Here is a 25,129-nt window from a genome sequence, read left to right on the forward strand (position 1 = left end):
CAGTAACGGTTCAGCCCACTTGCATTATTCATACGGGAAAAAGCTAGATAGCGTTACACTAAAACAGTGGAACCAACATTAAGGCTCCTTCAACACATCGAGAGCAAAAGCAAACCAAACATGTGAGGTGCTTATTTACACTGACCGGAGTTTTCATTGGAAAGGTGCAGGTTTTAAATGGGAACTGTGGAAAGAACTAATCGTTAACCTGTGTCGGTCTTGCCGATTAAGTTAAAGGGAAGATGCATGTATCAGATGTGTCATATTCTCCAACTGGCAGCTGTGAATAATGGACTTGATACTAACGCAACTGATGCTGTAACTTCTGTTCACAAGCTTCCTAATTGCATGGATGCAGAAGACAGATTTATTTTGGTGGAAGAAGAACCAACCCTAGGACTCCGAGACACGAATATACTTTGCTTTTTGAACTATCGGCATAAAAATTCCTGGTTGATGTGAAGAATTACTGTGGTGAGATAATTTAGCAGTAACCTTTACAATTATTGTAAAAAATCTACGCAGGTCTTGTGATGCTGATGTTAATTCCTGGTCTTTTGGATCTTTCAATAATTTGATATACTTTGAGTTTTGCGTCTTGGCATTTAATTGCTGGCAGCCTCTAGCTATTGATGAGGACTTTGCTGTGGAACAATTTCCTGTTACTGACATTTGCATTGTTTGAAGATCAGTGAGATGGGATGCATGAACACAGCTACTGGCTCTTTGGACAGTTCAATGGAGGATTGAAACGTTGTTGCTTTTGTCATTTAGTATGACTCTTAACAGAAATCATAATGCCGGGCAAAAAAGGTGATTCAAAAGCTACAGCAAAGAAACGAGGCAAAGGAGAGAAAGAGGAGTCAGAGAAAAGCAAGAATGCAGACAAAAAGAATCCAGATAAGGGGAAATCTGGAGAGAAAGCTGATCCCAAGAAAGGGAAGGACGACAAAAAGGGAGGAAAAGGTAAAGAGGACCTTAAAAAGGGGAAAGATGCTAAAAAACATAAAAAGGCTATAACCAGTGATGAATCAGAAGAGGCTTCAGAAGTAGAGAAAAGTGCTGATGAAATAGAAGAGAGTGAGGAATTGAGTGAAATAAATGAAGAAGAAAGTGAGGTAGATAGCGACATGCCAACACCGAAAGGGAAAAAGTTTGCAGCCTTGAAAGGTGTTTCTAAGGCAACGGGAGGCATAAAACACGATGGTCGAAAAGGAAAGAAAGTTCAGTCTGAGACAGAAGAGACAGAAGACAATGAAAACGAGGATGAAGAGGAAGAAGAGATACAGAAACCTAGTAAACAAATTAAATTGAAAGGAGCTTCAAAAGCTGTAACAGGCTTTGGCAAAAAAGAGAAAAAGCAAGCCAAGAGAGACCTTCATCTAAAGGGGGCTTCAAAAGTTGTAATGGGACTGGCAGGAGATGGAAAAGCAAAGAAGAAGAAAAAGAAAGATGACATGAAGGCTCACTTAAAGGGGGCTTCGAAAGCTGTGGGCTTAAAAGCATTCCAAGGCAAGACGGAAAAGGCTGGCCAGAAAAAATCTGTCAAAGGTATGAAGAATGCCTCCAAGCTTTTCATGGGATTCGGTAAAGTCAAATTTCATCCAAAAAGTTCGAATAAACATAATTTAAAAAGTACCTCGAAGATATTTATGGGCTTTGGAAAAAATAAATTCCCAGCTGCCAAAGCCAAGAAACAGTCAGCTGGCATCCTGAAGAACACTTCGAGGCTCATGCTGGGTTTTAAATCAAGTGTAAAAAAGAAACGGGCTGAAGCACCTCCTGGAGGACCACGAAAGGCATCATTCCTATTGATCCGGTTGGGAGATAAAGCCAGAACAACTGAGAAACCTGAAAAGGCAGCAGGAAAAAAAGGCTTGGGGAAACTGTTTGGTAAAACTAGATTTGGTTTTGGAGCCAAGAAGAAAAACACAGATGCCAAATTTAGATCCAGCGCTCAACTCCTAGGTCAGTTGGCCACTGCTTCCAACTGGCTCACCAGGAAATTTCTGTCCCGAAAGGCTAAGTATGGAATGCCAATGAGGGGATCAGTGAAAGGAGTTGGATCAACAGCTTGGTTTTCTAAAATTGGAGCCCAAAAGTTACCATTCCCACCTGGAGATGAAGTCCTCCAACACAGAGCAAACATGATGAAAAACCTCAGGGAACCACGTGCAAGGAGCCAGGAGCAATATGGTTACAGTGATGGGTATGGAAGGATCTACCAAAGGATGTCACCACGTCACTCACGGAACCAAGGACCATTTCCCTCACCGGGATCGTTCCAACAGTATGATTACTATGATGATGAAATGGAATATTATGATACTGAGCAGTATGGCAATCACTATGAGGGAGAAGAATACCACAATACACATACTGGCTATGACTATCCTGAAGAGTATGGGTATTATGAAGATGAAATGGAATATTATGATTATCCTGGTATACCATCAGAAGAACAGTATGATTATTATGAAGATGAAACAGAATATTATGATTCACCCTATGGATATCCGGCACCAGACCAATATGGCTATTATGACAATGAAATTGATTACTATGATTCTCCTAATGGCTATCTACCATATGAACAATATGATTACTATGAACATGAAATGGAATATGATGTACCTACTCAATATACATCACCAGACCAGTATGTGTATTATGATGATGGAATGGATTACTATGAATCACCTTATGCACAAGCAGGAGAGTTTGATCCTTATTTGGATGATTCATATTCATCACAACATTTTGGATATGGGTTCAATTATACTGAGTACGAGGGGTCACCATATCTCGAGTCATCTTACAATCAATTTGGCTATCCAATGAGTGATATTGAAGAAGAAATAGACAGTGAGTCTGATTTTCAACTTTACAGCTCTCCGTGGATTAACCAGCAAAACACAGAAATGAGCTTTCAGTTACCATCTCCGCCATTTTCTTTGCCCAGACAGTTTAGACTTTTCCCAAGGCCACAAGTTAAACTATTTGGACGTGAAAAACTTGAAGTCCCAAGACTGCCCTCTCCATATTCAGTGTCAACAAATTTTGATTATCCATCGGAAGAGGATGGATTCCAGGATCATTCTTTCGCATGGCGTGCAGAAAACACAGAAGAATCAAGCTCAGCTTCTTCAAGTCCATTTTTGCAGCATTATGGCCACAATGCCCCACCATCTTCACAGTCACCAATAAGACAATTTGGCCACCCCATAGGACTCCAAAACAGAACTTCCCCAAGACCAGTATCAAGACATTTTAGCAGCCCAATACTTAGGAAACCCCCAAAACAGCCACCTGGAATGCGATATGACAGCCCCCCACTTTCACCCCAACCATCAATAAAACGTTTTGGCAGTCCTATGGCCAGACAACAAGCAAGACCATCATCACCACAGTTACCTGTTAATCAAACTCTACAACCATCTATCAGACAGTTTGGCAGCCCCACTGGTAAACTAAGTCCAAAGTTATCAAAAATGCCATTTGGTCTGAAAGCACCTGAAACCCAAAGGCCCCCATCCCTGAATGGCCACCCAAAACGAAGCTCACCCCAACCATTAAGGCGAGCTAATTTACCTTCATCCCTCCAACCATCACCAAGACATTTTGGCAGTCCAATGGGGATGGAAAAACAAAGATCATCCTCACCACAGCCATCTCATAGACGCTTTGGGCCTCCACCATCTCCACAGCCGTCAGTTAGACATTTGGGCAGATCTCCCCAGTTACCTGTCAGGATGTTTGGCCAAAAAAAAGCACCAGCAGCACTAGCCCCAAACACAGTTTATCCCAATTTGTTTAAACGTTTTAGCCCCACTTCACCTGTAGAATTCCAAAATCATCCTTCACCAAAAGCTTCACTGAGGCAAAATGGCCCGCCATCCATCCATCAACCACCCTTACAAAGATTTGAAAGCTCTATGAAAAGGGATTCACAAAGACCACCTTCACCACCGTTGTCATTAAGACAACATAGCCCACCTCCACCACGCTCACCATTCAAGGTGTTTGGTCGTAAAGCAGCAACTTCTGAAGGACCAAAGCCAATCTCCCCAAAACCATTTAAACACTTTGGTCAACCTCCAAATAGTGAACCTCAAAGGCCGCCTTCACCTCAGTCATCATTAAGGCAACATGGGCGATTGCCTTCTCCACAACCATCCATAAGGCAAAGGTCACCCTCTCCAAACCGAGCACCGAGAATGTTTGGCATTAAGACACCAGAGACAAGTGTCCCCAAACCAACCTCTGGCAATCCATTTCTAAGACGGATTGGCCAGCCTAAGAATGAGCCCCCAAGACCATCTTCACCAAGACCATCAGTTAGAAGACCATTGTCACCGAGATCATCAGTTAGAAGACCATCGCCACCAAGACCATCACAAAGCATAAGAGAAGTTCATGATACACTTTCCCATAAACAATCAGTTGCCCAACAGAGTCTTATGCAAGGTGGTAATCCACCCCCTCACACATCAAAGTTAAAACTCCTTGGTTCTAGAAGAGTACCATCAGAATCTCCCAAACCAGCTTCTGGAAACCCTTTTTTAAAACGGTTTGGTCGTCCTGCAGTAAGTGATCTACCCAGACCAAATACTTCACAACAATCACTGAGACAGCATAGACCTTCCTTAGATACAGTGGAGCCTCAAAGACCGCCCTCCCCTCAAGCATCACTAAAACAAGTAGGTAATCGTGTAAGTGTTAGAGTATCCCAGAAGCTGCCCCCTCAACAAGCATCAAAACCTTTCCTTCGTAGTCCATTTATGAACCGTGGTGGTCTCTCTATGGGCCCGAGATCAGTAGTAAGTCCTTCTTCAGATGGAAAGGAACCCCTGACACCACCATCACCATTGTCACAACCTGGCCCTGCAAACCCATATTTAAAACGTTTTGGTCACCCTATGGTTAGAGAATCCCAATGGCTACCCTCTCCAGGACAATCCATTAAACAGGGTATTGAACCAAATCAACATAGCAGGTCACCTTCCCCAAAACCATCATTTAAAAAGCCAGGACAGTTAGTGAGTGTCAAAGGGTTCCAAAGGCCACCGTACCAACAACCTTCTTTCAGGCAGAATGGGCCTCCAATGGAACAGATGAGCTCCCCATTGGCATCTTTTCCAAAACCAAAATTCAAAATGTTTGGCCGCAAAACTCCACAAGTAGACACCGACACCACAAAGTCAAATTCTGGGAAACCATTCTTTAAACATTTTGGACAGCCTAAGAGTGGTGAATCCCAACACCCTCCTTCACCTCGATCATCAGTAAGGCAGAGAAGTCCCCCCAGGTCACAAAGGCATCCTTCACCACAGCCATCAGTAAGATCAGGGAGAAAACCAATGAGTGTAAGAGGATCCCCAAATCCACCCTCCCCACAATCTTCAATGAAACAGTCTGGGACACCCATGGGCCCTTTGCGCTCACCTTCTGCAAGTCCACAAATGAAATTACTTGGTCGTAAGAATACTGACATACAAATTCAAAGGTCACCTTCACCAAAGCCATTATTTAAACGTTTTGGCCACAAGACAGAACAGTCACCTGTCCTACAACCATCTCAAGAACATGTCAGTGAAGCTGTGGGACGCCGAAGCCCACAGTTTCAAAGGAGACCATTTAAGGAGCAGAACTATCCATCAGCTGAAACTCAAACTTCTAATCAACCTCCTGGGTTACAGCTTCAGAGACCTGTCTCACCAAAGTTGTCTGGGGAACATTCAAAACCAATGGAACAACCTGACGATGAAGAAAGCGCAATGGGAAGGTACGCAGTAGTGCTACCTCGTGTTCATTCAGTACGCTATCGATCTTCACCACCTCCTCGTCACCATCAGTCAAAATATCATTGGTCTCAAAGTGATTCAGGGAGGGTGGCTGGCGTTTACCCAGCAAGGAAGGAGTTTCAACATCCACCAGTGCAAAATGTTACAAGACTCTCAGTCTACAGACAGGAGAATACAACTGACTCTCTAGTGCCAGGTCCTATTCCTAATGAAATGGGTTCCCATGAATGGGAAGAGGATTATGATAATGAAAAAGGAATGCCTTGGTTTAATAAGGTAAACCCTTTCCATATTCACTACTTGTGAATTATTGTACAATTCTTATGTGACAATGGCTTAAACTACAGCAGACCTGTTAATGTGATAAAATGCTTTAATTGTATTTATGCTCTCCAGTGTAGAATCAAACACTAAAGCAGAAGTACATTTATATTGGAAGCAGTTTGATAAATCCTCTTGAATAAAATCATGCTATGGGACTCGCCGCATGAAATTAGAACCCTGTCAGGTTCTATGCAATGTCCTTCATTGCAAGAGGATTTGAGTACAGGAGCAATGATGTCTTACTACAGGTATACAAGGCCTTGGTGAGACCACACCTGGAGTACTGTGTGCAGTTTTGATCTCCTTACCTAAGAAAGGATATACTTGCCATAGAGGGAGTGCAGCGAAGGTTCACCAGACTGATTCCTGGGATGGCAGGACTGTTGTATGAGGAGAGATTGGGTCGACTAGGCCTGTATTCACTAGAGTTTAGAAGAATGAGAGGGGATCTCATTGAAACGTATAAAATTCTGACAGGGCTAGACAGACTGGATGCAGGGAGGATGTTTCCCCTGGCTGGGGGGTCTAGAACGAGGGGCACAGTCTCAGGATAAGGGATAGGACATTTAGGACTGAGATGAGGAGAAGTTTCTTCACTCAGAGGGTGGTGAACCTGTGGGATTCTCTACCACAGAAGGCTGTGGAGGCCAAGTCACTGAATATATTTAAGAAGGTGATAGATAGATTTCTAGACACAAAAGGCATCAAGGGTTATGGGGAGAGAGTGTGAATATGGTATTGAGATAGAGGATCAACCATGAACATATTGAATGGCGGAGCAGGCTCGAAGGGACGAATGGCCGACTCCTGCTCCTATTTTTCTATGTTTCTAATTTCAGTAATTTGGATGAGTAAATTCATCCTCGGCATGCTGAGGAATAAAGCACAACCATTCTTAATTACCAAGGCCACTGGATTTCCGTTGTCCCAGAAAAGTGGATGGAATTGTGGAATGCAATTCCTAAAACAGAGCTGCAAATCCCGAAATCCCATGTAATAAAAACATAATTTGATTTATTCAGCTAGCGTAAACCAATGGCCCTGTTAATTACTGTGCAGTTTGGGCTTCTCACTATAGGAGGCACAAAATAGTCCTGGAGAAAATGCAACACTAATTGACCGAGAAGATCACAGGCTTGAGGAGTCCAAAGGTCAAGAACAGACGAGACCAACAAAGGTTGAATTTCTTTAGATTGAGGGGTGTTTGATAGAGATATTCAAAATGGTAAAAGGAATAGACAAGGTATAGATCATTTCCTTTTGTGTGTAAATCAAAGACGAGGTGAAGATAAGCATGAACTACTTAAAGGGACAGATTGGAAGAAATTTGTTTACTCAAAGTTATTGGAATGTGGGCTGTTTTTCCACAAGCGATGATCAATGTTAAATCAATTAGAGCATTCTAAGGTGCTCGATAATTACTTTTTAAAAAAGTACATGAAAAGGTATGGGAAGAAAGCAGGAAATGGGACTGTGTAAATTAGGTGTCAGCCATGGCTCAGTGGCCAGCACTCTCACCTATGAGTCAGAAGGTTGTGACTTGAGACTTGAGCACAAAATCTAGGCTGACACTCCAGTGCAGTACTGAGGGAGCGCTGCACTGTCGGAGGGGCAGTACTGAGGGAGCTCTGCACTGTCGGAGGGAGGTGCCGTCTTTCGGATGAGACGTTAAACCGAGACCCTGTCTGCCCTCTCAGGTGGACGGAAAGATCGCATGGCACTATTTCGCAGAAAGGCGGGGAGTTCTCAGCCAACATCACTAAAACACAGATTATCTGGACTTCAACACATTACTGTTTGTAGGAGCTTGCTGTGCACAAATTGGCTGCCGCGTTTCCGACATTAGGAAGTTGAGGCAATTACAACAGGAAGACCTGCGTAGGTTTCTGTCAGGACAGCCATGCCTATGGCTGTGAATGTCACCTTTATGCCATCAGGTCATTGCAGGCAGCTATAGGGGGTTCTGTGTATTGTCACCCATGGTGCCTGTGATAAAAATGATAACTTCCGGGAAGTTATGTCATCACTTCCTGTGAACTATGAACTATGAACTGTGTACATACCTCACTTCCTGTCATATGTCACTTCCTGTTGGACTGGTATAAATACTGGTCTGTTCAGTATTGTAAGAGGCTTCTACCAGAGGCATGGTAAAGACCTCTCTTGTGTATATAGTGTGTTTATAAGTTACTTAAAGCTTACTTTAAAGTTACTTGATGGTAAGTCTCCTTTTTCTTACATCAATTTAAGTAACTTAATATTTACCCTGACAAATACTAGACCTTCAGACAAACTCGGAAGTTAAGGATCCAGGGAACCACCCATCATGGAGAAAATCTTTAGACCTATTCATCTGGACTTGGACCCGAATACACCAGCAGCTGGCAGGCTATGGAAGCATTGGTATCGTACTTTTGAGAATTTTCTGGATGAATGTAAAGCGGATGCTCCTGCTAAATTGAAGATACTTGTCAATTATGTGACCCCAAAAGTGTTCGAATATGTTGATGACTGGGATAATTACGAAGAGGTGATTCGGGCACTTAAGAAACTGTATGCGAAGACCCCAAATGAGGTCTATGCTAGACATCTACTGGCCACAGCCCGACAAGGGCCAGGGGAATCAATTGACGAATTCCTGCAAGAACTTCGCAGGCTCAGCGTAGATTGTAACTTTCAGGCAGCCTCAGCTGAGCTGTACCGCCAAGAAATGATTCGTGATGCTTTCATCTGCGGGATTGCCTCTCCATTTATACGCCAGCGTCTACTAGAAAATAAAACACTTGAGCTACAAAAAGCTTTTGACCTAGCTTGTTCACTGGATTTGGCAAAGAGAAATGCAGACCTCTATCAGCTGCCCAGATCTCGATCTGCTGCTGTAGCTGCAACCAGACAATTCAAGCGGTCTCAGGTGAACCCTATCATGGGGGAATCTAATTCTGATAATTCTGATGAAGAAGAGGAGGATGACCCCACTTTAGCAGCCTCTTGGCAATCTAGGAAGGAATGCTTCTTTTGTGGAGATGCTTTTCACCCTAGGAAAACCTGCCCTGCTCGCAATGCAATCTGCAGTTATTGCGGGAAAAAAGGACACTTTGCTAAAGTTTGCCTATCAAGGGCCTCTACGAGGGCCAATCCAGCTAAGGCCTACCGAACTGCCCCAATTAGGGCCTATCAAGATGCTCCAGCTAAGACCTATCAAGCTTCCTCTCGAGCTCTCTCCCGAAGAAGCACACCGAGAGTTTTAGCCACTCTCTGTGCAACGACACCAATTACAGCTGCTTGCCCACAGAACCTGTCTCATGCAGCCACAAAAATTTCAATTAAAGGGCATACCTTAGATGCCTTAATTGACTCAGGAAGTACTGATAGTTTCATTAAGGAACAGATTGTTGCGAAATTGAAACTACATGTCTTCCCATCGGACCAGGCAATTGCGATGGCCCAGTCATCACTTAATACCAGAATCTCCGGCTTTTGTGTTGTTGATATGACACTTCATGGTCGTATGTATCCCTCCACCCGACTTTCGGTGCTCAAGGACTTATGTAGTGATCTCCTCTTAGGGCTGGACTTCCAAAAACAGCATAAGAAACTCACCATTGAGTTTGGTGGATCCAAACCCGGACTTACTATTTCTAATATACCGTCTAAATTACCATTTTGTGCATTATCAGCAGCTTCACTTGATGAACCCTCATTATTTGCCAGTATTCCGCCTCAATGCCAACCGATAATAACGAAATCGCGGCGCTTTAATCAGGAAGACCAATCTTTTATTGCGGCTGAAATCTCTCGACTTCTAGCAGAGGATATCATTGAACCATGTTCGTCGCCCTGGCGGGCTCAAGTCGTCATTGTCAAGAACCCTCTAAAACCTCACAAACAGCGACTATGCATCGATTATTCGCAAACCATCAATCAATATACCGACTTGGACGCCTACCCATTGCCACGCATTGATGATATGGTTAATAAACTGGCCGAATACAAAGTGTTCTCAACTTACGATTTAAAAAGTGCCTATCATCAGTTACCCTTGAAGGTCTCAGATAAGCAGTACACAGCCTTTGAGGCTAATGGACGGCTATACCAATTTCGTCGCCTCCCATTCGGGGTTACTAATGGAGTGGCTGTCTTTCAACGGGCAATGGATGGCCTGGTTAAGCAGGAAAACCTAAGGGACACTTTTCCCTATCTTGATAACATTACCATTGCAGGTCACGATCAACAGGAACACGACTCCAACCTCCAAAAATTTCGGGATGCCCTCCATCGCCGTAATTTGACCCTGAATGAATCCAAATCTGTTGAGTCGCAACCGACCATCAACATCCTTGGCTACTGCGTAGGCAATGGTATCATTAAGCCAGACCCAGAAAGACTTCGCCCGCTCCAAGAGCTCCCGTCACCTAAGAATCCGGCTTCTTTACATCGGGCTCTCGGTCTGTTTGCATACTACGCTAAATGGATTCCTCATTTTTCGGACAAAATCCAACCCTTGCTGCATGCTAGATCATTTCCACTGGGAACAGCGGCTGTTGCAGCCTTTAACCTTCTCAAAAAACAGTTGGAGAAAGCGGCTCTTCACTCCATTGATGAGAATCTCCCTTTCGTGGTTGAATGTGATGCCTCGGAGGTGGCGATCTCGGCTACTCTGAATCAGGAAGGTCGTCCTGTAGCATTTATGTCCAGGACCTTACAAGGTGCCGAGCTACATTATCCTCCGGTTGAGAAAGAAGCCACAGCCATCATAGAGGCAGTACGGAAGTGGAACCATTTTCTAGCTCGCCAGCACTTTACATTGATCACGGACCAACGATCAGTCGCCTTCATGCTCGATAATCGAAAACGAACCAAAATTAAGAATAATAAAATACAACTTTGGAGGATGGAACTGGCCTCTTTTGGTTATACCATTCTCTATCGGCCTGGCAAGGAGAATGTGGCCCCGGACACCCTCACACGGGCATTCTGCTCCACTATGTCATCCTCCACTCTCATGGATGTCCACAATGGTTTGTGTCATCCTGGCGTTACGCGCATGCTACATTTCGTACGATCACGGAATCTCCCTTTTTCCACTGGAGATGTAAAGAAAATATGCTCAGAATGCCGGCTTTGTGCGGAATTAAAACCTCAGTTCTTCCGCCCCTCAGATGGTATACTCATACATGCAACCCAACCGATGCAACGACTTAGCATCGATTTTAAGGGCCCAGTGCCCTCTTCAACTCGGAACACATATTTGCTCACCATGATCGACGAATATTCACGTTTTCCGTTTGCCTTCCCCTGCTCCAATATGCTGGCGTCCACAGTAATCTGCTGCCTTGAGCAGGTATTTTCTCTCTGTGGCATGCCGGCTTATATTCACTCAGATCGGGGTCCATCCTTTATGTCAAGGGAACTCAAGGACTACCTCTCAGAACGGGGAATTGCTACAAGCAAAACAACACCATACCATCCCATCGGAAATGGGCAGGTAGAGAGGTATAACGGTATCATCTGGAATTCCGTACGTCTCGCTTTAAGATCTCGGGGCCTACCAGACCAGCAATGGGAAACAGTGCTTCCGGATGCATTGCACTCTATACGGTCCCTGCTTTCTACAGCCACAAATACTACACCTCATGAGCGGTTCTTTGGATTCCAGCGTCGCTCATCTCATGGGACATCACTCCCGTCATGGCTAACTACTCCTGGACCTGTATTACCCCGAAGATACGTTCGGACGTCTAAAAATGACCCTCTTGTAGACGAGGTCGAACTAACCGATGCCAACCCCACCTATGCAAACATACGATATTCCGACGGCCGAGAATCTACCGTATCATTACGGGATCTGGCTCCCTGCCCACCAGGACCTAGTGGGACATCGGGTGATGGCATTTCACCAGGAAACTCTTGGGACCTATCGGGTACCCCTCTCCAGGATCCTGATCGGACACCAACTAGCTTGGTGCCGGTAGAACCCCGTGCTCAAGGTTGTGACCCTCCCAGTACCGCGCATGAAAGTACTGATCCACCACAGACCAGCTCTGCACCTCCCTCTGAACAGAGGCAGTCCGACTTTGAACCTATTGGGGCTCGTACTCGAAGCCATGATCTCCCCGACCCTTCACAGGGCAATCCAGGCCACACAGACTCTGACCAATGGCCAACCGCATGTAAGCGGACCAGCGACCCTCTACGACGGGAATCCAAACGGGTGCGACTCTTCCTTGTTCGGCGGCTGCGGACCAAAAGGTAGACCACAGCCTCCTAATCCTGCAGGAGGGAAGAATGTGATAAAAATGATAACTTCCGGGAAGTTATGTCATCACTTCCTGTGAACTATGAACTATGAACTGTGTACATACCTCACTTCCTGTCATATGTCACTTCCTGTTGGACTGGTATAAATACTGGTCTGTTCAGTATTGTAAGAGGCTTCTACCAGAGGCATGGTAAAGACCTCTCTTGTGTATATAGTGTGTTTATAAGTTACTTAAAGCTTACTTTAAAGTTACTTGATGGTAAGTCTCCTTTTTCTTACATCAGTGCCGACCCAGCTCATACTCAAAGGGTACCTGACGCATGATTCTGGAGAGATTGATGAATTAGACGAAGGCTAACAATTGAAGTCTGTCTTGTAGGGTAGCAGCCGACAGCTGATGTCTTAGACCTGCTGGTATCACTCGATTCAAATGGAGCAAATGTTGTAAATTTCTACACACAAGTAATTGCTGTTGGAGGAATGGTGACACATACAAAGAGATCCTGAATTAGTGATCTCCTTAACCACACGACAGTGTGAAAGGTGAATTGTGCAGCTATTCATTTTAGAGGGTGGTGTGTTGGGTGTAATGATCAGTAACCTGTCATTCTGGAATGGTACACTAGGTGGTGCTGTATGTATATAAGAGTGGGCTACCCACGATGCACCAGGCTACCCACAAGGCAGCAGTCAAGATGGAGGCCTCCACAGATACTGTACCTAGTCCACATGTGCTCAATAAAGTGTCTAGCAAAAGCTAGCTGTTCTTAATAAAAACGACTAGTGTTTAATGAACATAACATGGTACCAGGATTGGTAAGATCTGCTGAATATTGTGCAACGCGACATGGAGAATTTGAAGCCACCAGAGTGTTTGAAACTCACAGGAAATGTCGACTACAATTGGCAGACTTTTAAACAACAATTCGAACTCTACATTGCTGCCATCGGGTACTGTACGAAGCCAGATGCAAGGAAAATAGTGTTGCTGCTCACGGTTGCAGGCCCACAGGTGATAGAGGTATTTAATACATTTGTATTTAATCCAGAGGAGAACAGAGAAAAATTAGACGATGTGCTAAAGAAGTTTGATACACATTGTTCTCCCAAAAAGAATGAAACCTATGAGAGGTACATCTTCCGTTCTCGGACACAGCAGCAAAATGAGACTTTTGATAGCTTTTTGACTGATCTGAAACTGAAAGCACAGACATGTAATTTCTCTGAGCTGAAAGCATCCATGATTCGTGACCAGATTATGTTTGGTATGATAAAAAAAATCAGGGAACGTCTGTTGAGAAACTGAACTAACATTGGAAATTGCTGTGAAAATATGCCAAGCTAGCGAGCTAGCCCAAAAGCATGCCAAGACTTTCAGTGAAATCAATGATGATGCGATTGCAGTAAGTGCTGCTGTCGGTGCTGTGTCCTATAAGGGGAAGAAACATGGGCAGAACAGAAGTGAAAAGCAATCGGAGGAAGGAATTTTTAATTGTAAACGCTGTGGTTACAAACACCAGTTAAAACAATGTCCAGCGTTTGGAAAAATGTGCACAAAATGTCATGGAAAGAATCACTTTGCCAAACAATGCTTTTCAAAAGTAAAAACTAAGAAAGGGCAACGAGTTAATGTAATTGAGGACACTGATTTAAGTGAGACACGTTTTGTAGGAATGGTGTCATGTGACAATATCAAAAAGGATACAGAAAATGTGCAGCCCTCAGGAATTAACAATGCTGAACATAAAGTTAATGCAGTAAAAGAAGACAAATGGATGATCCCACTGCAGGTAAATGGAGCATTAGTTACATTGAAACTAGACACTGGGGCAAAAGCAAACTTAATCAGTATGAGTGACATTAACAATATGAAAGAAAAGCCCAAAATACAGAAAAAGTCAGTACTACTGAAGGACTATAATGGACAGAAAATAGATAGCTTAGGTGTATGCAGACTTAAAGTGACAGTCAAAGACAAAGTGCATCATCTCATGTTTTCTGTTGTGGCTGAAGGACTTGATTCACTACCGGGTGACAAAGCTTGTGAGGACTTAGAACTGGTCAAGAGAGTCTACCGTATAAACTGTGCCATAAGCAGACCAGATGACTCGGTGGATTCTGTAGTGAATAATTTCCAGGATGTGTTCAAAGGATTTGGAGTTCTACCATTCACGTACAAGATCCAGCTAAAGCAGGATGCTCAGCCAGTGGTACATGCTCCACGAAGAGTTCCAGCACCCCTGCGTGACTGGCTCAAGAATTAACTGGACAGAATGACCACACTAGGAGTCATCAGGAAAGTCGAAGAGCCAACAGACTGGGTTAACTCCATGGTATGTGTAAAGAAAAAGAACAATGATCTAAGAATATGCATGGATCCAAAGGACTTAAATGCAAACATAAAACGTGAACACTACCAGATTCCCAAGCGAGAAGAAATCACCAGTGAAATGTCAGGTGCCAGATACTTTACAAAGTTCGATGCCTCACAAGGATTTTGGCAACTAAAACTGGATGAAGAGAGCACCAAATACTGTACCTTCAACACACCATTTGGCAGGTATTGTTTCCTCAGAATGCCTTTCGGGATAATATCTGCATCTGAAATCTTTCATAGAGCGATGGAACACATAATTGAAGGTCTGGAAGGAGTTCGGGTCTATGTTGATGACATCATCATCTGGGGCTCCACATTGAAAGAACACAATGAGAGACTGACTAAAGTGCTACAGAGCATACGCCAGAATGGACTGAAGCTCAACAAAGCCAAGTGTCAGTTTGGCATCCAGGAAGTCACTTTCCTAGGAGATAATCTAGCTGGTAAAGGAATAGAGCCAGATATGGAAAAAGTAAACGCCATACTCAAAATTCCCCGACCCACTGACAAAAAAGGAGTGCTACGCATCATGGGGATGATAAACTTCATTGGAAAGTTCATTCCTAACTTGTCAGCCAAGACAGCCTGTCTGCGAGACCTGCTACATAAAACAAATGAGTTTGCATGGACAGAAAGACATGAACAAGAGTGGATAAACCTCAAAACAGTGCTGACAACCACACCTGTACTCACCTTCTTTGACCCAACAAAAAGAATCAAAGTGTCAACGGATGCATCAAAAGATGGCCTAGGTGCGGTCTTGCTACAAGCAGAGGGTGAAGATTGGAAGCCTGTTGCCTATGCCTCCAAGTCTATGACTGATACTGAGTGTCGATACGCCCAGATTGAAAAGGAATGTCTAGGCTTGGTAGTTGGACTAGAAAAGTTTCATGGCTACATATATGGACTTCCCGCCTTCACAGTTGAGACAGACCACAGCCCACTGGTTGCCATCATAAAAAAGAACCTGAATGAGATGTCTCCAAGGATTCAACGACTCATGATGAAGCTGCAAAGATATGACTTTGAACTGATCTATACACCAGGCAAATACATAGTGTTAGCAGATGCACTATCCCGAGCACCCACAATGAGTCATGTGAGCTCTACTGAAGAAGACGTGGATGTTCATGTGAATATGGTCACTGCTGCGCTGCCCGTGTCAGACACAAAATCAAAGCAAATAGCAGAAGAAACAGTAAAAGATACAGTATTACAAACAGTAATAGAGAACATTCATCATGGTTGGCCAAAAGGTTCCTGTCCAAAATATTTTCACAAGGTCAGAATTGAGTGTCGCAAGTGGACTATTACTAAAACAGAACAGAATAGTCATTCCACAGGCTCTACATCAAGACATGCTCAAAAGGATTCATGAGGGACACCTCGGAATTAAAAAATGCAAAAGGAGAGCAAGAGACACTGTTTATTGGCCTGGCATAAATAAGGACATTGAGAACATGATAGGCAAATGTGAGACATGTCAGAAACACCAAAACAAACAAGCAAAGGAACCAATGATAGTAGCTGACATACCAACAGCACCATGGCAAAAGGTTGGTATGGACCTTTTTCATTTAAATGGTAAAGTCTATCTAATAGTGATTGACTACTATTCTAACTATCCTGAGATGGCGCTGCTCTCAAGCACCACAGCAAGCAGTGTCATAATGCATGTGAAATCCATCTTCGCCAGACATGGAATTCCCAGGATTGCCATTAGCGACAATGGTCCGTGCTTCAACTGTAAGGAGTGGCAACAGTTTGCAGCACATTATGACTTTCAGCACATCACATCCAGTCCTTTGTATGCTCAGTCAAATGGTAAGGCAGAGAAAGGTGTTCAAGTTCTCAAGCAGCTACTGAAGAAAGCGACAGAAAGCAAGTCTGATCCTTATCTCGCCCTGCTGAGCTACTGAGCCTCACCTTTAGACTCTGGTTCTTCATCTGCTGAACTCCTAATGGGTCGCAAGTTGCGTACCACGCTACCCTGCTGTGCAAAAGAAAAGCAGAGTAAGGAACTGAGACAGAGACTTCAACTGTTAAAGCTGAAACAGAAATCATACTATGACAAGTCATCCAAAACTCTGAAACCATTGACAAGGGATGATGTTGTCAGGATTGAGGATCCAGATGCATGGAACAGGAAAGCTACAGTTCTTGAGGAAGTAGGACCAAGGTCATACACTGTTAGAACTGAGGAAGGACAGATTCTCAGGAGGAACCGCCATTCCCTCCTAAAAACACGAGAGACTATCGAAGAGCAAATCGATGACAATGCTGCAACTGAATCTTGTCACTCACCACCAGAACAATCTAACACATACACATACAGGCTCTCATGAAAACACATCAGACTTACCTGTGCTGAGAAGATCCACACGTGAAGTAAAAAAGCCTGATAGACTTTGTTAGATCCGTGTATCTTGATGTTGTGTCCTTCAATAATTAGACAACAAGACTGCAGAGAACAATTCAACAGGTGTTTACTGAATGAGGGTTACTCTAGAACTAACTATACAGATCACTACTCAGGGTTTATATACAGGTGTGGTCACTGCCGGTACTACAGTATACAGGAGCTGTAAAAAGTAGTTCTCCCCTTAAAGGTACATACATTACAATTCCTCCCCTTTTAGATTAACATTACCATAACACTCATTTAACAATTAAATATCAAACTAATTACAATTAACACTTTTAACATGCAACATTAACTGAAAATAGTCTATTTATAAATTCAGTCTTTGGGGAGGCTTCCTGATTCTTTCTGGATAACGCCTTTCCCGAGTGTCTCGCTCTTGGTGCGGAGGCGATTCTAACACCCTGTCGTCAGTTGATTCATCAGCTTCCAATGCTATTGTTTCTGAGGTAGATGCGACCTGTACGTCGGGTTCCTCACCAGGTACGTATGGCCGAGACATGGGGTTGACTCATTCCTGTGACTCTAGGATCTGGTCAGCATGGCGTCTCACAATGTTCTCCCCAACATCCACTGTGTACATTAGTGGCCCCTGCCGTGTGCATATCGTTCCTGTTTGCCATTTCTCTGTTCGGTAGTCGCGGGCCAAGACTGGTTGCCCTACCTTGAAGCTCCTTGTCGGCTTCTCATTGATGTGCTGGAATTGCTTACTCTCAACATCTCTTCGTACATTTGGTCTGAGCAAATCCAGACGAGATCTCAACCTTCGGTTAAAGAACATCATGGCCGGGGCCTGGTTGGTGACTGCATGTGTCGCATTCCGGTAGGCGAACAGGAAATTGTCCACCTTGTGCTGCAGCGGAATGTTGTCATTGTACATAGCCTTTATTGCCTTCTTAAAGGTTTGTACGAACCTCTCAGCCAATCCATTTGTGGCTTGATGATACGGGGCGGATGTGTAATGCCATACCCCATTCCTTTTCATAAATCTTCGAAACTCTTCGGACACAAACTGTGGTCCGTTATCAGAGCAAATCTGCTCTGGCAAGCCGTTCCTGGCAAAAATGGTCCGTAGGACTGCAATAGTTTTCTCCGTGGTGGTGGAGGACATTTTGATCACCTCAGGCCATTTCGAGTGCGCATCCATGGCTATTAAAAACATTGAGTCCATGAATGGACCAGCAAAATCAATATGCACCCGTTGCCATGAAGATGAGGGCCACTCCCATGGGTGTAGAGGGGCATGTGGTGGTGCATTTTGGACCTTCTGGCATCCTGAGCAGCTCTTTGTCAGGACCTCGATTTGCTGATCGATCCCCGGCCACCACACATAAGCCCTAGCAAGGCTTTTCATTTTCACCCCTCCCAGATGACCTTCGTGAAGCTCATTGAGCACTCTCTCCCTTAACTTGGGTGGAATTACCACTCGGGATCCACACATCAAGGTCCCCTGGCATACTGACAGCTGTTCTCTTCTGGATGAGAATGCTGGCAACAGTGAGTCACCATGTGCTGGCCATCCCTTCACTGTCAAATCATATACCTGAGACAGTGTCGGGTCATTTCGGGTCTCCTTCTCTATACCAGCGTTAGTTACTGGCAAGCATTCAATTATAGTCGAATGAAATATTTCAACAGGATCCACTGCTGGTGCTTCCTCTGCAGTAGGCAGTGGCAGGCGTGATAGCCCATCAGCGTTTCCATGCTGTTTCGTGCCCTTATACTCAATTTCATATTGGTGTGCCCCTAGAAAAAGGGACCATCTTTGTAGCCGTTGCGCAGTCATCACCGGAACGCCCTTCTTTGGATTAAAGATGGAGACAAGTGGTTGGTGGTCAGTCAGCAAGGTGAACTTCTGCTTGTGCAGATAGTGATTGAACTTTTTCACTCCCCACACTAGGCTGAGGGCCTCCCTGTCAATCTGGGCGTAGTTACGCTCGGCTGAGGTTAGTGACCGAGACGCAAAGGCTACTGGCCTCTCCGAGCCGTCCGGGAATTTGTGCGACAGCACCGCTCTAATGCCATAGGGTGATGCATCACACGCCAACTGAATTGGTAGTGCTGGGTTGAAATGAGCCAACACCTCTTTTGATGTGATCAATGCTTTTCTCTTCTGGAAAGCTCGTTTACATTCATCACTCCACTTCCATGGTAGCCCCGTTTGCAGTAGGGTGTTCAGTGGGTGTAGTACGGTAGACAAATTCGGCAAGAACTTATGGTAGTAGTTCACCAGCCCGAGGAACGACCTCAGTTGTGACACATTTTCCGGTGCTGGAGCCTTGACTACTGCCTCAATCTTTTCAGGGGACTTATGTAACCCCTCTTTATCAATAACGTGGCCACAATACGAGATCTGCTTCTGGAAAAACTCGCATTTGTGGCGATTAGCTCGGAGCCCATATTCCTTCAATCTAGTGAGCACCTGCTCCAGGTTGGCGAGGTGATCACTGTCATTTTCGCCCGTGACCAGGATGTCGCCCAAATAACACTGGGTCTCTGGAATCCCTTGCAGCACTTGTTCCATTGCCCTTTGCCAAATAGTCGGAGCTGATGCTACCCCGAACACCAGCTAGTTATATTGGTAGAGACCTTTATGAGTGTTGATCGTGAGGTACTGTTTCGAGGCTTCTTCTACCTCAATTTGCAGGTACGCCTGGGCCAGATCAATCTTAGTGAAGCGTTTCCCTCCAGATAGCGAGGCGAAAATATCTTCAATCCGCGGAAGCGGATATTGTACAGTGTGAAGGACTGGGTTCACTGTCACATTAAAGTCCCCACAGATGCGAACCTTCTTTGGTTCCCCAGGCGTATTACTCAACGACCTCTTCATTACAGGAACGATGGGTGTAGCCCACTCGCTCCAGTCCACTTTGGACAGTACTGAACGTTCCAAACCTTCCAGCTCTGCTTCGACGGCTGGGCGGATCGCATAAGGTACCGGTCTGGCCTTAAAAAACTTTGGGCTTGCATTTTCCTCTATTTTGATCGTCGCTGTTATGCCTTTTAGCGTTCTGAGTCCCTGCTGGAACACGTCTTGTGCGTCAGTTAGCATTTTTGACAGTCGTCCAGGTGTGACGTCGTCATCCTTTCTGGCATCTACAGTCAGTGCTTGTATGGAATGCCAATCTAGCTGTATCTTCCAGATCCATTCACGTCCTAGTATAGAAACATAGAAACATAGAAGATAGGAGTAGGCCATTCGGCCCTTCGAGCCTGCTCCGCCATTCAACGAGATCATGGCTGATCATCCAAACCCTAGCACCCGGTCCCTACACCGACAGCCATCCCACCCAAGCCCTATCCCCGTAACCCCACTTATTTAATCCCCCCTAACACTAAGGGTCAATTTTTATCATGGCCAATCAACCTAACCCGCACATCTTTGGACTGTGGGAGGAAACCGGAGCACCCGGAGGAAACCCACGCAAACACGGGGAGAATGTGCAAACTCCACACAGACAGTCACCCGCGGCCGGATTTGAACCCGGGTCCCTGGCGCTGTGAGGCAACAGTGCTAACCACTATGCCACCGTGCCGCCCTGTGGTGGTCCTCCATCTGGCAATACATATAGGTCCATTTTTGGTGTTTCCTTGCCATTGTATATAACGTTCACCCTTATTTTTCCTTTGGGGTAGACTTTTTGCCCCGTGTACGTCTTCGTGTGATACTGCAATGCTGAATGCCTTGTCCAGCGTAAGATCCTTTTCTGATAGAAGCCGTTCCTGGGTTCCTTCACTTTGAAGCCCACACACAAACTTGTCCCTTAAAGTATCTGCTGGTCCCGTTCCAAACTGGCAGTGTTTCGATAGCTTGCGCAGTTCCGTTAAATACTCAGCATTACTTTCATCTTTATGCTGGTTCCTTTTGTGAAACTTAATTCTTTCTGCTATCAGCAGCGGTGTGGGGTTTAAGTGGTCCTGTAGGATTGACACTATGTTTTCAAAATCCTTTTCTACTGGCTTCTCTGGGGTTACTAGGTTTCGTAGTAAGCCATACGTTTTTGCACCCATTGAATTCAACAATACCAGCGCTTTCTTGTCATCTGGCACTTCATTCACCTTGCAGTATACTTCTATGCGTTCGACATATGTCGTCCAATCTTCGACTTCATTGTCGAACGCTGTGATACTGCCACACTTCGGCATTTTTGGGTGTGGTTAGACTGGCTTAAAATGGCGTCTCCCGCGCTTTCCTTTCTTCCCCGCTGCGGCTTAAAATGCCGTCTCCCGCGCTTTCCTTTCTTCCCCGCTGCGGCTTAAAATGGCGTCTCCCGCGCTGCTGCCAACGCCGCTCTCGGCGGTCCTCGTGGCAAATGGCGAGCCCTGTGGGTTTCGTGCGCTGCTCCTGCGCTGCTGCCAATGCCGCTCTCTGCGGTCCTCGTGGCAATGGCAGCACCTCGCGTTTTCCTGTGCGCCTCTCTCCCCCATTGACGCTGCTCGGCCCTTGAACACTGGCTGCGCTCTGCACGTTTTCCTGCGCGCCTCTCTCCCCCGTTGACGCTGCTCGGCCCTTGAACACCGGCTGCGCTCTGCTCTCTCTCGCCTCTCTCCCCCGTTGACGCCGCTCGGTCCTGAACACCGGCTGCGCCCTGTGCGCTCTACCCTCTCTCTCTCCCCCATCGACGCTGCTCGGCCTTTTTCTGTGCCGCTCGGTTGGCTCTAGCCACCGCTGTCCGGGAAGGGTCTGCGCAGTACCTGTTGCCAGCCCGTTTCGCTGGACCACCATGACTGGAAAGCCAAGCCTGGCTCTCGACAGCCTCCCCTGCGATGCTCAAATCTCCGCTGGACGACTGGGGGGTTGCCCGTGGTCGACGCCCGTGCTTCTGGACTCTGCCTTCTTCCACTGTTCTCCAGGAGCGAATCCCTGGGAGGTGATGCAGAGTTGCAGGTAGGTTCGAATCTGCTCGTCGCCAATGTTAGATCCGTGTATCTTGATGTTGTGTCCTTCAATAATTAGACAACAAGACTGCAGGGAACGATTCAACAGGTGTTTACTGAATGAGGGTTACTCTAGAACTAACTGTACAGATCACTACTCAGGGTTTATATACAGGTGTGGTCACTGCCAGTACTACAGTATACAGGAGCTGTAAAAAGTAGTTCTCCCCTTAAAGGTACATGCATTACAGACTTCATCTTTGAGTACAAAGAAAACTACATTGAAAATGTATTGACTGTTGAAGATGTTTATGTTGTTATTGATTGATATTGATTGATACTGATTTTGTTTAACCAAAGAAAGGGGGATGTAATGATCAGTAATCTGTCATTCTGGAATGGTACACTAGGTGGTGCTGTATGTATATTAGAGTGGGCTACCCACAATGCACCAGGCTATCCACAAGGCAGCAGTCAAGATGGAGGCATCTACAGATACTGTACCTAGTCCACATGTGCTCAATAAAGTGTCTAGCAAAAGCTAGCTGTTCTTAATAAAAATGATTGTGTTTAATGAACATAACATTGGGGACAGTAGCTACTGTCACAACTTGCCTGCCCTTGTCAGGTCATTGAACGTTTCTGGCACTGATTTTACACCCGCCCGAATTTGACTCAGATAGAAACATAGAAACATAGAAGATAGGAGCAGGAGTAGGCCATTCGGCCTTTCGAGCCTGCTCCGCCATTCAATGAGATCATGGCTGATCATCCAAATTCAGTACCCTGTCCCTGCCTTCTCCCCATATCCCTTGATCCCTTTAGCCTTAAGAAATATATCCAACTCTTTTTTGAATATATTTAATGAACTGGCCTCCACCGCCCTCTGTGGCAGAGAATTCCACAGGTTCACCACTCTCTGGTTGAAGAAATTCCTCCTCATTTCAGTCCTAAATGTCTTACCCCTTATCCTTAGACTATGACCCCTGGTTCTGGACTCCCCAGCCATCGGAAACATCCTTCCTGCATCTAGTCTGCCCAGGCCTGACAGAATTTTATAAGTTTCGATGAGATCCCCTCTCAATCTTCTAAACTCCAGTGAGTATAAGCCCAATCGACACAATCTCTCCTCATACGTCATTCCTGCCATCCCAGGTATCAGCCTGGTGAATCTTCGCTGCACTCCTTCCATGGCAAGAACGTCCTTCCTCAGGTAAGGCGACCAAAACTGCACACAGTACTCAAGGTGCGGTCTCACCAAGGCCCTGTACAACTGTAGCAAGACATCCTTGTTCCTGTACTCGAACCCTCTTGCTACGAAGGCCAACATACCATTTGCCTTCTTAACCGCCTGCTGCACCTGCATACTTACCTTCAGCGACTGGTGCACTAGAACACCCAGGTCTCTTTGCACTTCCCCTTCTCCCAATCTATTGCCATTCAAATAATAATCTGCCTTCCTGTTTTTGCCACCAAAGTGGATAACCTCACATTTATCCACATTATAGTGCATTTGCCATGTTTCTGCCCAATCACCCAATCTGTCCAAATCGTACTGGAGTTTCACGACATCCTCCTCACAGCTTACCCTCCCACCCAGCTTTGTGTCGTCTGCAAATTTGGAGATATTACATCCAATTCCCTCGTCCAGATCATTAATATATATTGTGAACAGCTGGGGTCCTAGGACCGATCCTTGCGGTACCCCACTAGTCACTACCTGCCACTCAGAAAACGACCCGTTTATTCCAACTCTTTGCTTTCTGTCCGCCAACCAGTTCTCTATCCAAGTCAATACCTTGCCCCCAATCCCATGTGCCTTAATTTTGCACGCTAATCTCTTATGTGGGACCTTATCGAAAGCCTTCTGAAAGTCCAAATACACCACATCCACTGGTTCTCCCTTATCTATTTTACCAGTTACATCCTCAAAAAATTCCAGTAGATTAGTCAAGCATGATTTACCTTTTGTAAATCCATGTTGACTTTGTCCGATCCTGTCACTGCTTACCAAGTGCTCTGCTATTACATCTTTTATAATAGATTCTAGCATTTTCCCCACTACCGATGTCAGGCTTACCGGTCTATAATTCCCCACTTTTTCTCGACCACCTTTTTTGAATAGTGGGGTAACATTAGCTACCCTCCAATCCATGGGTATTGTTCCAGAGTCTATCGAGTTCTGGAAGATGACCAGCAATGCATCTACTATTTCTAGGGCCACTTCCTTAAGTACCCTGGGATGTAGATTATCAGGCCCTGGGGATTTATCGACCTTTAGTCCCATCAATTTTCCTAACACCATTTCCCTACAAATACTGATTTCTTTCAGTCCCACCCTTTCATCAGGCCCTATGTTCCCCGGCATCTCTGGGAGGTTATTTGTGTCCTCCTTTGTGAAGACAGAACCAAAGTATGAATTTAGTTGGTCTGCCATTTCTTTGTTTCCCATTATAAATTCCCCTGATTCTGACTGTAAGGGACCTACGCTTGACTTCACCAATCTTTTTCTCTTCACATATCTATAAAAGCTTTTACAGTCAGTTTTTATGTTCCCTGCTAGCTTACTCTCATATTCTATTTTCCCTTTCTTAATTAATCCCTTTGTCCTCCTTTGTTGAATCCTAAACTGCTCCCAATCCTCTGGATTATTGCTTTTTCTGGCCAATTTATATGTTGTCTCCTTGGATCTTATGCTATCCCTAATTTCCCTTGTTAGCCACGGTTGAGTCACCTTTTTTGTTTTATTTTTATGCCAAACTGGGATGAACAAATTCTGTAGCTCATCCATTCGGTCTTTGAATGTTTGCCATTGCCTATCCACCGTCAACCCTTTGAGTGCCATTCCCCAATCAATCCTACCCAACTCGCTCCTCAGACCATCGTAGTTTCCTTTATTTAAATTGAGGACCCTAGTCTCTGAGTCAACTACTTCATTCTCCATCTTAATGAAGAATTCGATCATATTATGATCACTCAGACCCAAGGGGCCTCGTACAACAAGATTGCTAATTAATCCTTTGTCGTTACATAATACCCAGTCTAAGATGGCCTGATCTCTGGTT

At 45.0% G+C, this 25,129-nt stretch overlaps 1 protein-coding gene across 1 annotated transcript in view; it reads left to right on the plus strand.

Annotated features, from left to right (window-relative positions):
* myo15aa (myosin XVAa) overlaps positions 1-25,129 on the plus strand; it is a 581,049-nt gene that overhangs the window by 184,556 nt on the left and 371,364 nt on the right.

The sequence above is a fragment of the Somniosus microcephalus genome, chromosome 11, assembly GCF_052327205.1.
Source record: "Somniosus microcephalus isolate GS21.2 chromosome 11, FLI_Smic_1.0, whole genome shotgun sequence".
NCBI classification, from domain to species: domain Eukaryota; kingdom Metazoa; phylum Chordata; class Chondrichthyes; order Squaliformes; family Somniosidae; genus Somniosus; species Somniosus microcephalus.